The sequence below is a fragment of the Salarias fasciatus genome, chromosome 20 (genome assembly GCF_902148845.1).
Source record: "Salarias fasciatus chromosome 20, fSalaFa1.1, whole genome shotgun sequence".
NCBI lineage: Eukaryota > Metazoa > Chordata > Actinopteri > Blenniiformes > Blenniidae > Salarias > Salarias fasciatus.
Window position 1 is genome coordinate 30,382,140 of NC_043764.1, and position 13,356 is coordinate 30,395,495.

Below are 13,356 nucleotides of genomic sequence, written 5' to 3' on the forward strand. Positions count from 1 at the left end.
TGTGACTCCTGATCACTAAAATCTGCTTATTCTTGAGCGTGGGATTGAAATTTGTCATCACTATAAAAAGAGCACAAGCGAGCATGACCTTTGACCTTCGTGTGCCCAAATCCAGCCTGTTCATAATAGAGTATCAGAACTGTCCCCCGAACCCTGACACGGGTTTTTCCAGTCAGATTTAAAAAAAAAAAAAAAATCAGAACTGAACATGCTTCAGCCTGGTTCTCTTTGTGGTATTTTTAACTTCAGACCAAAAGATGTAAACAAGAAGCTGAGCAGCTGCTGTGACGAACATCACGCAACACAAGTTTGGTAACTTCCAAAGCAGCGGTGTGTGCTCCATCACGAGCTCTCATGGGATTATTGTGGTGTTTTAATCAGCTGAGAGCTCTCAAAGAACACATCCAATACAGAACAGAGGCAAAACCACTGATAATCATTCCTCTGAAGAAGGAGAAGATGTCGTGCATGGAGACGATGTCGGCCGCTCCCTGCGCTTCGGTTCATTTAGACTTTGTACTCGTTACATTTTACTGACTGAGTAGGGCCCACAAACTAGCAATCTAGACTCAGAGACAAAATGTCTGTTTGTAAAAACTTACAGGAAAGATGCACGTGAAAAACTTTCATGGAACAGAAATGTAAAAATAACAAGGTAGAGAGTTGACGCGCCAAAAAGTCTGGGTTTCCACCCAAAAACAAGCTTCACAGAGGGACTGACACCAAGCAGGGCAAGACCGGAGATGAGACCTGAAGCATGAGAGACAGCAATCAGGAAGAAAGGCAACAAGAAGGGAAACAAAACTATCAGTCCTCTTCAAGGACAAAATCGTTTCCACTGTGGGAAATGGAGGATTTGATGAATACTGACAGCTGAGCTGGATCACAAGCAGGCATTGAGTCCTGGATTGTCTTGATAAACTGCTTCTCCAATCATGATCAGTGATCGTTCACACGTCTGCAGCGTCAAACCAACTGTAAACATGGAGAAGGATCAGAGCAGCTGGCGTTATCATGAAGGAGCAGACACTTTTCTCCAAAATGAAGAATTCAAACTTCATCCAGGCCAAAAGCAGCAGCGTGCAGCAGCAGCGGTCAGGAAGGAATGCTGGGACTCTGTTAGTGCAGGACGTTGTGAGATGATCCATCCTGATCCCTCATTCTCACTTCATTATGGCTGCTTGCTTGCTGCAGACGCTGATGTTGTCCTCCTGGCAGCGTCACATGAGGACCTCCAGCGTTCACTGGAGCAGTTTGCTGCCGGGTGTCGAGTGGGGGGGATCCAGATCCATGGTTCTGACAGAAAAGGATCGGCTGGTCACACTGTTGAACAGGCGGCTGCAGCAATGCAGTCACTGTTCCAGACTGTTTACCAGGCGGTTTACATCCCCACCCTCACCTAAGGTCATGACCTTCAGGTCGTGACTGAAAGAATGAGATCGAGGACACAAGCAGCTGAAAGGAGTTTTCTTCACAGGGTGTCGGGCGTCACTCTTGGTGAAGAGTGAAGAGTTCAGCTGTTATCCAGGAGAACCGACTGGTCAGGACAGTTCATTGTTGGGTTTTATTACTAGTTTGATGAGGACTGAGGTGTGCTGAAGCAGGAAGACACCTGAACATGCATGATGTGGGCCCTCGAGGCCGGAGTTGCCTCCCCTGCAAAACAGCAAGCAAGCAAATCACAGCTGTTTGCTTATTTACATTTGAGAAAACAAATAAAAGATTTAAAACTATTGATCAGCAGCAACATTCAGCTTCTGAAGCCTGATGTGACTGTTGGGAGCAGACCAGTGTTGCTTCTAGGGCTGAACGATATGGGCAAAATTTCATATCTCGATATCCATGCCAGATATCGATATTGATACGATATATTACAATGGATTCAGTGAAAGTTTTCAGAAAAATAAAAACATCATAATACAAAAGGATGTAAAAAAAATTCAGTTATATTTATGAGAACTCACTGCCACCACCACCAAACTCCTTTGTGCAGATTCTGCAACCGCCCTCTGCCATCAGCTGTCAACCAGTAAACGAGGTTTGTGGTTGGCTGGCCTTACCTGTGCATGGGCGAGCTTACACGCAGGGCAAGCAGGGGAAATCTTGATATCGTTGATTTTGAGAAACTAATGTCCTGAATGTTCATATCCCAATATCGATATGATAACGACATATCGTTCAGCCCTCGTTGCTTCCACAGATGCACTGCTCAGATGAAGCTCTCTCACCAGGGTTTGTCTCAACTGGACCCAACCTGACCCATGTGAGCCCAGCCCCAGTCTCCAGGAGTCATGACCTCTGAACTGGACGGCACTTTGATCAGAGCAGGGATGTAGAGGAGTTCTCTGTATGCACATGGGAGAACCATTAAAACACACATGACTGCAGCGCTTTAAACTTTGTTCACACAGATTGAACACCTTCATCTGCCGTTTCCTTTTTCCTCATTCAATTAAACAGTTTTGTCTTCATTGGTCACACAAGCCTGAATGTTGATGCCAACTGCGTTCTACACAAACACTGATCACAATTCAACACTTAACCATCAATGTATTCATCACAGGAACCCCGACTGTAGTTGAGTAAATAAGGCTCTGTCATGTTCAGCAGTCACAGAAACAAGAAGGTCTGACATCTGGAGCAAGGTTTAGACCATAGCGGCAAAAACCGTGAACACATTCTGCACTGATAATGCAAGAACAACTTAGGTCCACACTTCAGGTCCATGAACAGTCCATGTGTGAAAATACATGTAGCGAGGCCTGGACGGCGCTGTCACCACTGACATGATACCAAAGACTTGAACTGACTCTATGACTGTGACTGTCCTTCCATTCCAGTGTTTTTCACTGAAACTTTCCATGCAGCCGGCCAAACAACACACCTTCATCCATTTCACCATCACATCATCAGCTTCCACTGTTCTTCGCTCCCTCCACAGCGGGGCTCCTGTCTGCTGCTCTGCTGCAGCTGAAAGGACGAGGAGTCGTCTTCAAACGGTCACTTCACTGGAAGCTCTTCCTGTTGGCCTGAACCACGCAGGAACCAAACAAAAACACTGCCTGGCCGGCAGCTCCCAGCACGTTCTCCATCCCTGCTCTCTCTCTCTCAAACACACCATGTCGACGTGCGATATTTCATTTCAGTTCGTCACAGGGAATCAGTCTGGACACATTAAACATCTACATTATCTCCAGTGGGATTGGTCAATCAGAACTGACGGAGTGCCGTACCATGATACTGTCCAACCTACAATCAGCTGACCTGTTTCACCACATGGGACGCTGTTTGTGTGTGTGTGTGTGTGTGTGTGTGTGTGTGTGTGTGTGTGTGTGTGTGTGTGTCACTCATCCATGTAAAGGTGCATCGAGGACGGCCGACCGCCAACTGATCTCAGCTGAAGCTCTGGACAAAGAGCAGCGAGTTCCACAGGAGGACAAGCTTCAGTTTCTCCATCTTCACACAAACAACATGCAATTTACCGACGGTGGCGACCTGCTGTCACCGTCTCGCCGTGAAACGACAGGAAAACGATGATGGAGGTGAAGACAGCAGCTGAGCGGGCAGAACAGATGTGGAGTGTGGCTGTTTGCCCTGCCAGTCGCTTCGTCATTGGAAATAAAGCCATTCTGCTCCAAACACCTCTTCTGGCCTCGGTTTAAACTTCTGCAGTAATCCAGCTGGAAAGTGGGCGATTCAACTGTTTATGCAGCACAAGTTGAATGTAAAATGTTTAAAAAAAAAGCTGCATTTCCCCTGCAGAGGGATGAAATGCTCACAAAACCATGGAAGATCATGCTTTACAATCCATCCACTTACGTCTAAGAAGCCTTTGTGGCAACCTGCTGCATCAATAACTCATTCCATTTGAGCATAATTTCAAACTGGGAGCATCCATTTGTCATTGTCCGTCCCCCCCGCCCCCCCACCGCCGCCGCCGCCAAACCCTTCTGTACAGATGATGGAGAAGAGGCAGAGCCGGCGGAGGAGGAGCAGGCCGCAGCCTTCCCGGTCAGTCCTGATTAAAGGCGGCATTTCGCTGGCACAATGAGAGCTGCCACAGCGCCGCACATCTCCGCCGGATCCAGCCAGACAGGCCCAGACGCTGCGTGTCAGCTGTGATCCTCATTATGCAAATGAGCTCACACCAAGTCGGGTCCCAGCGCTGCAGGTCAGAAGGCGTCAGAACAGCCAGAAAGGGGGGAAATACAAGGAGAGGCACTAAATGAGGGACTGGGCAGCCTGGAAGGGCCAGTTTGACAGAGAGGAAGATCAACTCGCCATGAATCAACAGTCACATGTGTTCTTTCAGGATTCTGCTCCCAGAATTCATCTTGGTTCCTGTTGCTGTCTGCCGGTCACTGATTGAGTCGGCGTCTCTTCCTGGCACAGTGATGAATGGGAACGGCCCGAACGTCTGAACCTGAACTGGACCGACTGGTCAGCGATGAGGGAAACAACTCTGATCACAGAAAATCCCTCTCACGCAGTTTAACAGCTGATCGAGTTGCAATCAAACAGAAAATGAGAGGTTCCACTGCAGGAAGTACCAGGTTCCACTGAAACTTCACAAATCCTCACCTCAACAAAGTTCTTTGTATTATCTTGACAACTGTGTTCATTTGTGAAAACATCACATGGATGCCTTCAGATGGTTAATTATGTCAAAATTAAAGTGAGAAAAAGTGTCACATAATTGATTCCACGATTCCAGTTTAAGATATTAACCTTTACAGCCGAACCATCTGTCCAACTACTGGATTGCATGTTTGCTGCAGCTGCTGAACCCTGAATGAACAGTTCAAACATTACAAAAATAGGTCGCCTTAACTGTAAATGCTGAAATAGATCAATTTGACCCATAACACCCCCGAAGTTTCCAGACCTTTCAACTTCACAGTACGTTTGTAGCTAAATGTATAAATATATCTTTGGTCACAGTGGAGATTGTTCTGATTCCTGCTGAAGAGCTCAAACAGAATAAAGTCCAGTAGAATCTGATTCACAGAACAGAACGAGTCATTTGAGAAATGAAGATATTTAAAGGAGCAGACCCCTGAACCAGAGGATGCTGCTGAAAAGAAAGAGGAAGGATGAGGAGAACAAAAAAGAAAGAAAAATGCAATTGGAGATATGATGAATTGCACATATAGTTTAGATGGAATATATTTGCTGGATCTAGGCCTGGGCGATTATATGATCGTGATTGGTGATCGCGATTAATTTCCAGTCGATCACGGTGATCAGCTGTGAGCGCATTTACTCGATCAGACATGGCGGAAATGTGCGTGACACAGTCGACTTTTTCCTGCTCAACTTCCGCCTGCAAGTTGTCTGAGAAGTAAACAGAGATGGAGCTGAACGTGGAGCAGCGAAGCAGATGAAGTCAGCCATGTATTGGCGTTATCCTCTGAAGATGAGGCTGCTGCTTACAGGACAGGCTGCTCCACCCGCACCGCTGCTAGCTCACCGCTGCTAGCACACCGATCCGCAAAGAATATGGTCTTTTGAGTCCAGGAACTACTTGTGATACAGTTTAACTAACGATCGTTCAGTTCTTCTCTTTTACTGAAAATGACGGTGCATCGCATCATTGAACATGTCACCACTTCTTGCCGCCAACGCTCTGTTTCTAACAACATGCAGAGAGCCTGCTGCCTGCAGCGCTGGTCTTCTTCTGTGGTGTCTGTGTAAAATAAGGTTGAACATGCAAACAGCACACCTAGTGGCATGAAGTGCAATTGCAGTCATGGCGTCGCCTGTGGCTGTGGTCTGAATGAGGATCTCCCTGGGGTTATTCCAAATGTTTCAGAAACCAGAATATTTATCTTAACACGAATATTGACTGCACGTAAACGTTGCCAGTGCTGTCTTTTCAGGCCACTGCACCATACGAGCAACATTGTAAGAGGAGAAAAATGATTATTTTTGTCTATTTTTTTTTATATTATTGTAGTTTTGCACCGTTACATTTTAAATCTAATCTGTCCAATCTAGATTATTTAAATTTTGTACATTTGATGCAAGCATTAATGATGGCAGCAGCATATTTAGCATCATAACTTGAAAATAATGTTTACATTCTAAAGCACCTTCATTATCCCCAGGCGGTTTCTTTAGTTTTTTAATCTTTTATAGCAACAAAAATCCTCAGGGCTGGAAACTGTCACACTTTAACTAACGATCGTTCAGTTCTTCTCTTTTACTGAAAAAACAGTGCATCGCAGGATTTTATTGTCTTGGTGCTAGATTTTTTTTCCCATTTACTGCACTGTTAAGTGAGATTGTTCTTATATTTTTCTATGTTTATGTTATTTAATTTGCATTGCTATTTGCTTGGTTTGTTAATAAAATGTTAAACTATTCTATAGTTCTAGTTTCAGTGCAGATGCATTAAAACTGGTTTAAAAACAATATAGCATATCGTGATTTTAATCGAGATTGAATGATATGAAAAAAAAAATCGTGATCATTTTTTTTGCCATATCGCCCAGCCCTAGCTGGATCTATAAGCCTGTTTTGTCCAAACTCCAACATTTATCTATAACCGTCAACTCAAACCTGAGGCCTGTAACGACAACTGTGTCAGACATTCACTAGTTTGACATTTGTTTCCAACAGCTGCAAATGTTTTTGAAAAAATTGAGTTAAACTCTAAAAGAAAATGAAGTGTTCCAGTTTTACCTGGCTGTGTTAGAGACTAGGGATGTGGAGATTAATCGATATCGATCGTGATCGAGATACATACATGCGAGATACGAGTGTATCGATTCATCCAGTGTGTATCGATGCGATGACGGCTTACAATCATGATCGATCGTTCGCTGTATGTCTAATCGATAATCTTCAAAGTTGCATCGGTTTTTACACGTTGTACTGCATTCTGTCTTGTGTTTCCGAGGCGTCTTGAATGCACCATCATTCCCGAAGATGGACGGAAGCCGTATGCGTATGTGCACACACACTGTGCTACAAGTTACAACAACATGGCGGAGTGCAGCAGCTGCAGCGCTAAGTTACAAGAGAATCAGATTTTCAACGCACCCTCAAAGTTCAAATCCATTGTTTGGAAGTACTATGGATTTTACAAGAAAGATGGCAAACTTGACAAGACGCGCGTTATTTGTAAAGAAAGTCGTGCTTCTAAACCTTACAACAGCAGCAAACAAACATGGGAGTTCACCTGAGACAACATGGTATTGACGTCTATCTTTTATTTGTTTTTGTTTTACTCTTTTATTGTTACAGGACATGTTAATTTGATTCCATTTCTATCCCCCCAAAGCTGTAATGGTCCTTGAAATTCAAAAGTTAAAGTAGCACTGGTATTGTGCTGTAGTTGTATTTAATTGCAGAGGTTAAAACCACAACATACAAGCTCTGACAGTGTGATCATAAATTGCATTTGTCTGGCAGAAAGTGATATGGACATTGGGGGAGGGGGGAAATTACATTAAATTTAAATCACTCATTTGAGAGTGGTGTGATGTTACTCTTTGTGCTGTTTACAGCAGCTGTGACTGCCAGTAATTCTTTACATTTTGTTTAATACTTTTTTATTGTTACAGGGCAGGTTCATTTATTTCCATTTGTACTCTCCAAAAGTTGTGATGGTCCTTGAAATGTTAAAGCTGGAGAAACAGTGGTACTGTAATTGTATACCAGAGGTATACAATAGTAGTCCACACACAACATACAAGCTCCTCCAGTGTGATTATAAAATATCAAAAGTAATACATAGTACTGGTAGAGAGATTACATATTTGTTCAGACAGTTAGCACTTTTTTGTTCAATTTTCTCCTTCTAAGGAATAAACCCAGCCTATTTTAACATACTGAATGAATTGCCATCTTCTAATTTTTTTGTTTGCTTAATAGATAACATATGATATATTTTTTTTGCTTCACATTGAACTGCATTTGATTGAACTAATTTATTAAATCGCATCGCAAACAGGTGTATCGCATCGTATTGGGAACAGGGTGAATCATACATTGTATCAGGATGAGGACTGAATCATATGGATGTCTGCCTGGCCCAGCCTGGCTGAATAACGCTGTGTGTGTGTGTGTGTGTGTGTGTGTGTGTGTGTGTGTGGGGGGGGGGGGGGGGGGCGGTGGACAAGCCGAACCGCGCTCCTGCTGACCGTCAAAAAAAAGACACACTCGCTCTTTTAGCGGTGAAACACGGTTCGTTCCTCCTTATTTGCCATATTGAACTCGGCCGAATTATCAGTAAAATCACGAGGAAAAGGCTGGTGTAAGGCATAAACTGAAATCAGGAGCGCAAATATGAAAAAAATGAAAATGACACTTAAATCACGTGTTTTGCCGGTGCACCGTTTGTCCCGCTGGGCCTTCTTCAGGCGCTGAAAACACGCAAAACAAAGTACATTTCCCTTCAACACACAATCTGGCTTAATAAAGATAAAGATGAGGCACGATTTGGCGTGACTGAATTTATCCTGCCTTCTTTGTCTGAGAGTCGGGGGATAGGATGAAGGCCCAATCCCAATTCTCTGCTTAATCCTCACTCCTCAACCTTGATCCTCAATCTCAAATTAAGTGCCTCCTCAAAACAAGTGTTAAGGAATGTAATGTCACTTGGAAATGGGACAACCCTTAAAGACAGTTACGTCCTTGGACCACAGGGGGCAGCACTGCGCAAGAGGGTAGAAGAAAGCCAGAAGTGCAGCGTTTCCTGCAGGAAAAAAGTTTAGCCAGGGGGGAGCGCGCGACGCTTCTTTGGACCGTCCGAAGGAGAGAGAGAGCGCACACGCGTGGACCGCTGTTTTTTTCCCCTCTCCGTTGTCAAGGCGGTGCAGAATTTAGTGCGGTAGCGGTGGTGGTGGTGGTGGTGGTGGTGGGGGGGGGCTGGCAGCAGTGATAATTTTGGTCAATGATCCATAACAACGCCCTTTATAATTGTAAGTAATGCGCCCTGCATTAGAAATGTTTAACATTTTGCATGTGTGACCTTGTTAATAAATGCATTCAAATGAATTTTCTTGATTTCTTTCTAATAGCCTTTGTAAATATTATCTGTGATAGAAAGTTAATACAACTACTCCCAAAGTAATATACACCATTTTTTATTAATAAAATAACAGCAAAACTAACTATTTAACAAGCATTCTGGATTCTCCTTAACTCCAAGGTAGGTCTGGTAGAATCTCAAAATTAAGGGAGATAACGTCCCTTAGTCTCGCTCCTTGCCTCAACTTGTTTAGGAATGGGACAGCACTTAACTTCACGGGAGCGCGCATTTTGAGGAATGAGGAGTAAGATTGAGGATTAAGCAGAGAATTGGGATTCGCCCGAAGTTTGAGGAAGTGTGCGCTCATAAGAAAATTCCATTGTTCATCTGTTTCTGACTTGCTTGATGACACATGAACACGGAACTGTGTCAGATTACCTGTTGGTTTCCTGTGATGCTGCTGATTATTCATGTCTAATTGAATAAACAGATACTCGTTATTGAGGACTTATTTCTTCTTTATGTAACACACACACATTTTGAATGGCCTTGGCAGACTTCAAATGAGCCATTTTAATCGTGATTAATCACGATTAACTCCAGGATTGGGGTGCAATTACTCGCGATTAAGAAATTTAACCGTTGCCCAGCTCTAATACATATCAAATGTCCCAACAATTGTGTGCAAAAAACTTTTTTTTTTCGGTGTGCACGGATGGGGTGGGGGCCCGATGAATTTTTTTGCGTGGAGCCCCTGAGGACCCTTGCCCCACCACTGATCTCACCCAGCATCTGGACGGATTTGCCCCCGCAACCTCTCGTCTAAATCCGCGGATGTGCACCAAAAACCGATCACGCAACGCACGAGAAGGCTGCTCAGCAGCAAAGTGCTCGCTTTTCACTTGATGTTCCTTCTGACTGCCTGATGAAACAGCAGTATGGCGTTATATTTGTGCCACAATTCCGACGCGAGCAAAAGATGGAAGTACGCGAGCGCACCTACAATTTTGTGCGCTCGCTCGACCCGCCTCTCTCTCGCTCTCTCAATCTGCCTCCTGCGCTCGCTCGAAGAGCCCTGTGCGCTTGCTCCACGGTGTGCGGTGTTAGAATTCTGCCACGCTGATTGGTTGCTGCGGCTCCAATCAGATTTTAGCATTCCGGAAGTACGTCTACAACCAACGAAGAAGAAGAAGAGAACGTAAATAAACAGCAAACCTTTTGATTTCGACAACAGACAACGGAAAGTTTACCACCACAGCCACAAGTAAGTAGTTTGTTTCATTATATTATTACGCTACCGCATTGTGATAAACTTAATCAAATAGCGGTTTTTTGGTAAGCTTGTGTGTCTTTACATTTTGAATTACATTAGCTGTCCAATGCTAAGTTAGCCTATCCGTGTCAACGAGACAAACACATGCCAACACGTTTATAATGTAAAGTAAGTAAATCTGTCCCAAAATAACAAATCAACTCCCAAAGCATCATATAAATTGTTTGGTATTGTAAGGATAAAATTCAGCATTCAGCATTTCTTAGTCTTCAAGGTTTTGAGCAATTCTGTGAGTGTGTGTGGATGTGTGTGGAATACTATAGCCTTTATTTATCTCACCATGGAGAAATTTACCATTACAGAGGCTCAAAGAACACACAGGGGCAAAACAGTGAGGGAATGTGTAAGGAATAAGAATAAGTAATAGTGCAAATCTTAATAAGAATAATAATAGGATAATATAATATTGAACTAAAAGGAGGAAATACCTAACTTTAAATACAACATAAATCTAAAATATAGCAGGAGCTTTAATATATATACTAATATGTAGAGTATGTTTTAGTGCAACTGAATGTGTGTATGATGAAGTGACTATGATTTATTATGGGAGTTAAAAGGTGACCATGATTGCAAGACAGTATGTCCAGGGTTATTGCTCATATTTGATATGGTAGAGTCTATGTAAATTGTAGTTAATGTAAAGACCTGCTTTGTGAGATTTACTTTTTTTAAATGTCTTTCTTTTTTTTTTAATCTTTCCACTCCAGGACATCCATCAGACCTGTTTCCCCCAGACACAACTGACTGGTTGCCATTAGTGGATCTGGGCCACAACAAGGTCCCAGCACCACCTCCAGCAGCCCAGGCCCGTGATGAACGTGCTAGAAGCCGCAACAAAAGGAGGAAAGATTCAGAAGCTGCTGAGAGTTTGGTGGCTTTACAGAACATGTCATGAAGTGACTGTGTGACCAGTGGTTGTGAACCACTGGAGGAGCAGACCTATAAGCTGCAGCCAGAAGAGGATGGAACTGATCAGGAGTGTCAGGCCTGATCTCACTGGCATCCTGGTCACTGGCATGCAGGATGAGATCAACTCTCTCACTGCAGAGAATTTAGAATGAAAAAACAAACTGACAGCTACTGAAATTGGAGAAGAAACATTAAAGATGATGACGAGAATGTTCGTTTTTATATATATAACATATGCCATATTGATGATGATGACGATGATGACAAAATTGTGCACCTGTGCTGTGCACTGATGAACATCAGTGACACCATTGTGCCTTTTGACTAAACTGTAAATGTTTCTGCGCAGTATTAAAGAACAGCTGTATTCTTTTTCATGAAAACTTAGGACTCCATGCTACTGCTTTTTACGTTTTGTCGTAACATGTTTCACATGACTTGTATTTGAGCTGCCAAATAAAAATATGCCCTTCTGTTTAGTCGGTTACCAATTGAATGATAAATGCAAAGAAACAGTTCCACTCGAAAAACAGCTTTATTTGGTATCATCAGATTCACGGACAGTTAAGAGGTAAGAACCAGTTACATTGGACACATATATTGTAGGTTCCTGAATAATGAAGCCCAAGCTTGACACTCCTATCTCCTCCTGAAATCCACACATGAATACAAAAAAACTCCACAGAATCCTCTTGATTCACTCAAACTGTTTAAACTTCAAAGTCGTGTTACAAAAACATTACGTCCAGAAAAATAAATGAAATAACAAAGGTAATATCCAGAGATACAAAGAAAAAGAGAGAGGTAAAAAAAAAAAAAAAAACTGGCTCCACTCCACTTGCCCAACTGTCTGTCTGATGCAGGACAGCCACACAAAACGAAACTTAATTTTTTAAACAGGCAATTAAATATGCAAACTTCCAGAAAACCTCAGTTTACTCCATAACACCCAACAAACCTGATCCATATGGATTTTTAACCTTAACTTATTACACATATTTTACCTAATCATCTGTGAATATTTTAACCTGTAAATAATCACTTCGCATCTCAAACACAAATAAGCATTTAAATATGAAATGACAATTTTCACATTGATAAACTCAAACTGTTTTTAAGTTCCTACATATATGTTGGTATGGATTTTGTCACAATCCTTTCAGTATATGTAAAATTTTTCAGCAAGCTGAGTAGACACCAAAACACACCTCCAGCATTTATGTAAAAACAAACAAGAAAAGGTCAGATAACTTCAAAATAACACATATTTACTACCGCAACTTGAGTCACATCTCATTCTTCGTTGGCTCTGGACATACTTCCGGAATGCTAAAATCTGATTGGAGCCGCAGCAACCAATCAGCGTGGCAGAATTCTAACACCGCACACCGTGGAGCGAGCGCACAGGGCTCTTCGAGCGAGCGCAGGAGGCAGATTGAGAGAGCGAGAGAGAGGCGGGTCGAGCGAGCGCACAAAATTGTAGGTGCGCTCGCGTTCTTCATCTTTTGCTCGCCTCGGAATTGTGGCACAAATATAACGCCATACAGCAGCAGCCTCGTCCACTGTTGCGTTGCACCATTTAGCGTGTTCGAAACTCCCGTAGGAGCGCGCGCGCTCGTCCATGTGTGTCTTCATTTTCACGCAAATCTGCAACGCCCAACAAAACCACAACTGCGCAAATAACCCAGCACGTGCGTGGACGTGGTGCACCGAGTCTCCAAATCCACACCTGGAGGCGCGCGAGTGCGCGTGAAATCCGCGCACGGCGGCTCAAAGTTTGGCGGCAGCAGTTCTTACCTCCGCCTCCGGTGGCTCGCGGTGCTCGGAGCTAAACCTCTGGATTCCACAGCTGGATTCCCCGTCCGAGGAGAAGCGCGCGCCCCGCCGTGCACCTGTTTACTGACAAAACCCAGCGAGACCGACAGTGACCGCCACACTCCTCCTCCTCCGCTCACCAGGTCGTATTTACGCAGTGTCTCCAGCACGGCGCCTGCTCCCTTCTGCAGCTCGCACGCGCCTCGCGCATCCGCGGCCGCGGTTCCCAGTCGCGTCTCGTGGCTGTGCGCAGAAACGGGCTGCTTCCTCGCGGTTGGCTCAGCATCAGGTGAAACTCCAGACTCACCTGCTGCCTGCC

At 43.8% G+C, this 13,356-nt stretch overlaps 1 protein-coding gene across 1 annotated transcript in view; it reads right to left on the reverse strand.

The window, feature by feature from the left end:
• The window catches only part of LOC115408749 (kelch domain-containing protein 8B-like), a 240,265-nt gene extending 227,127 nt beyond the window's left edge, over nucleotides 1–13,138 (reverse strand). The window contains exon 1 of the mRNA XM_030119654.1: nucleotides 13,020–13,138. The gene's annotated coding sequence lies outside the window, so the exon portion shown is untranslated. The remainder of the gene's footprint in view (nucleotides 1–13,019) is intronic.
• Nucleotides 13,139–13,356: the final 218 nt, after the last annotated feature.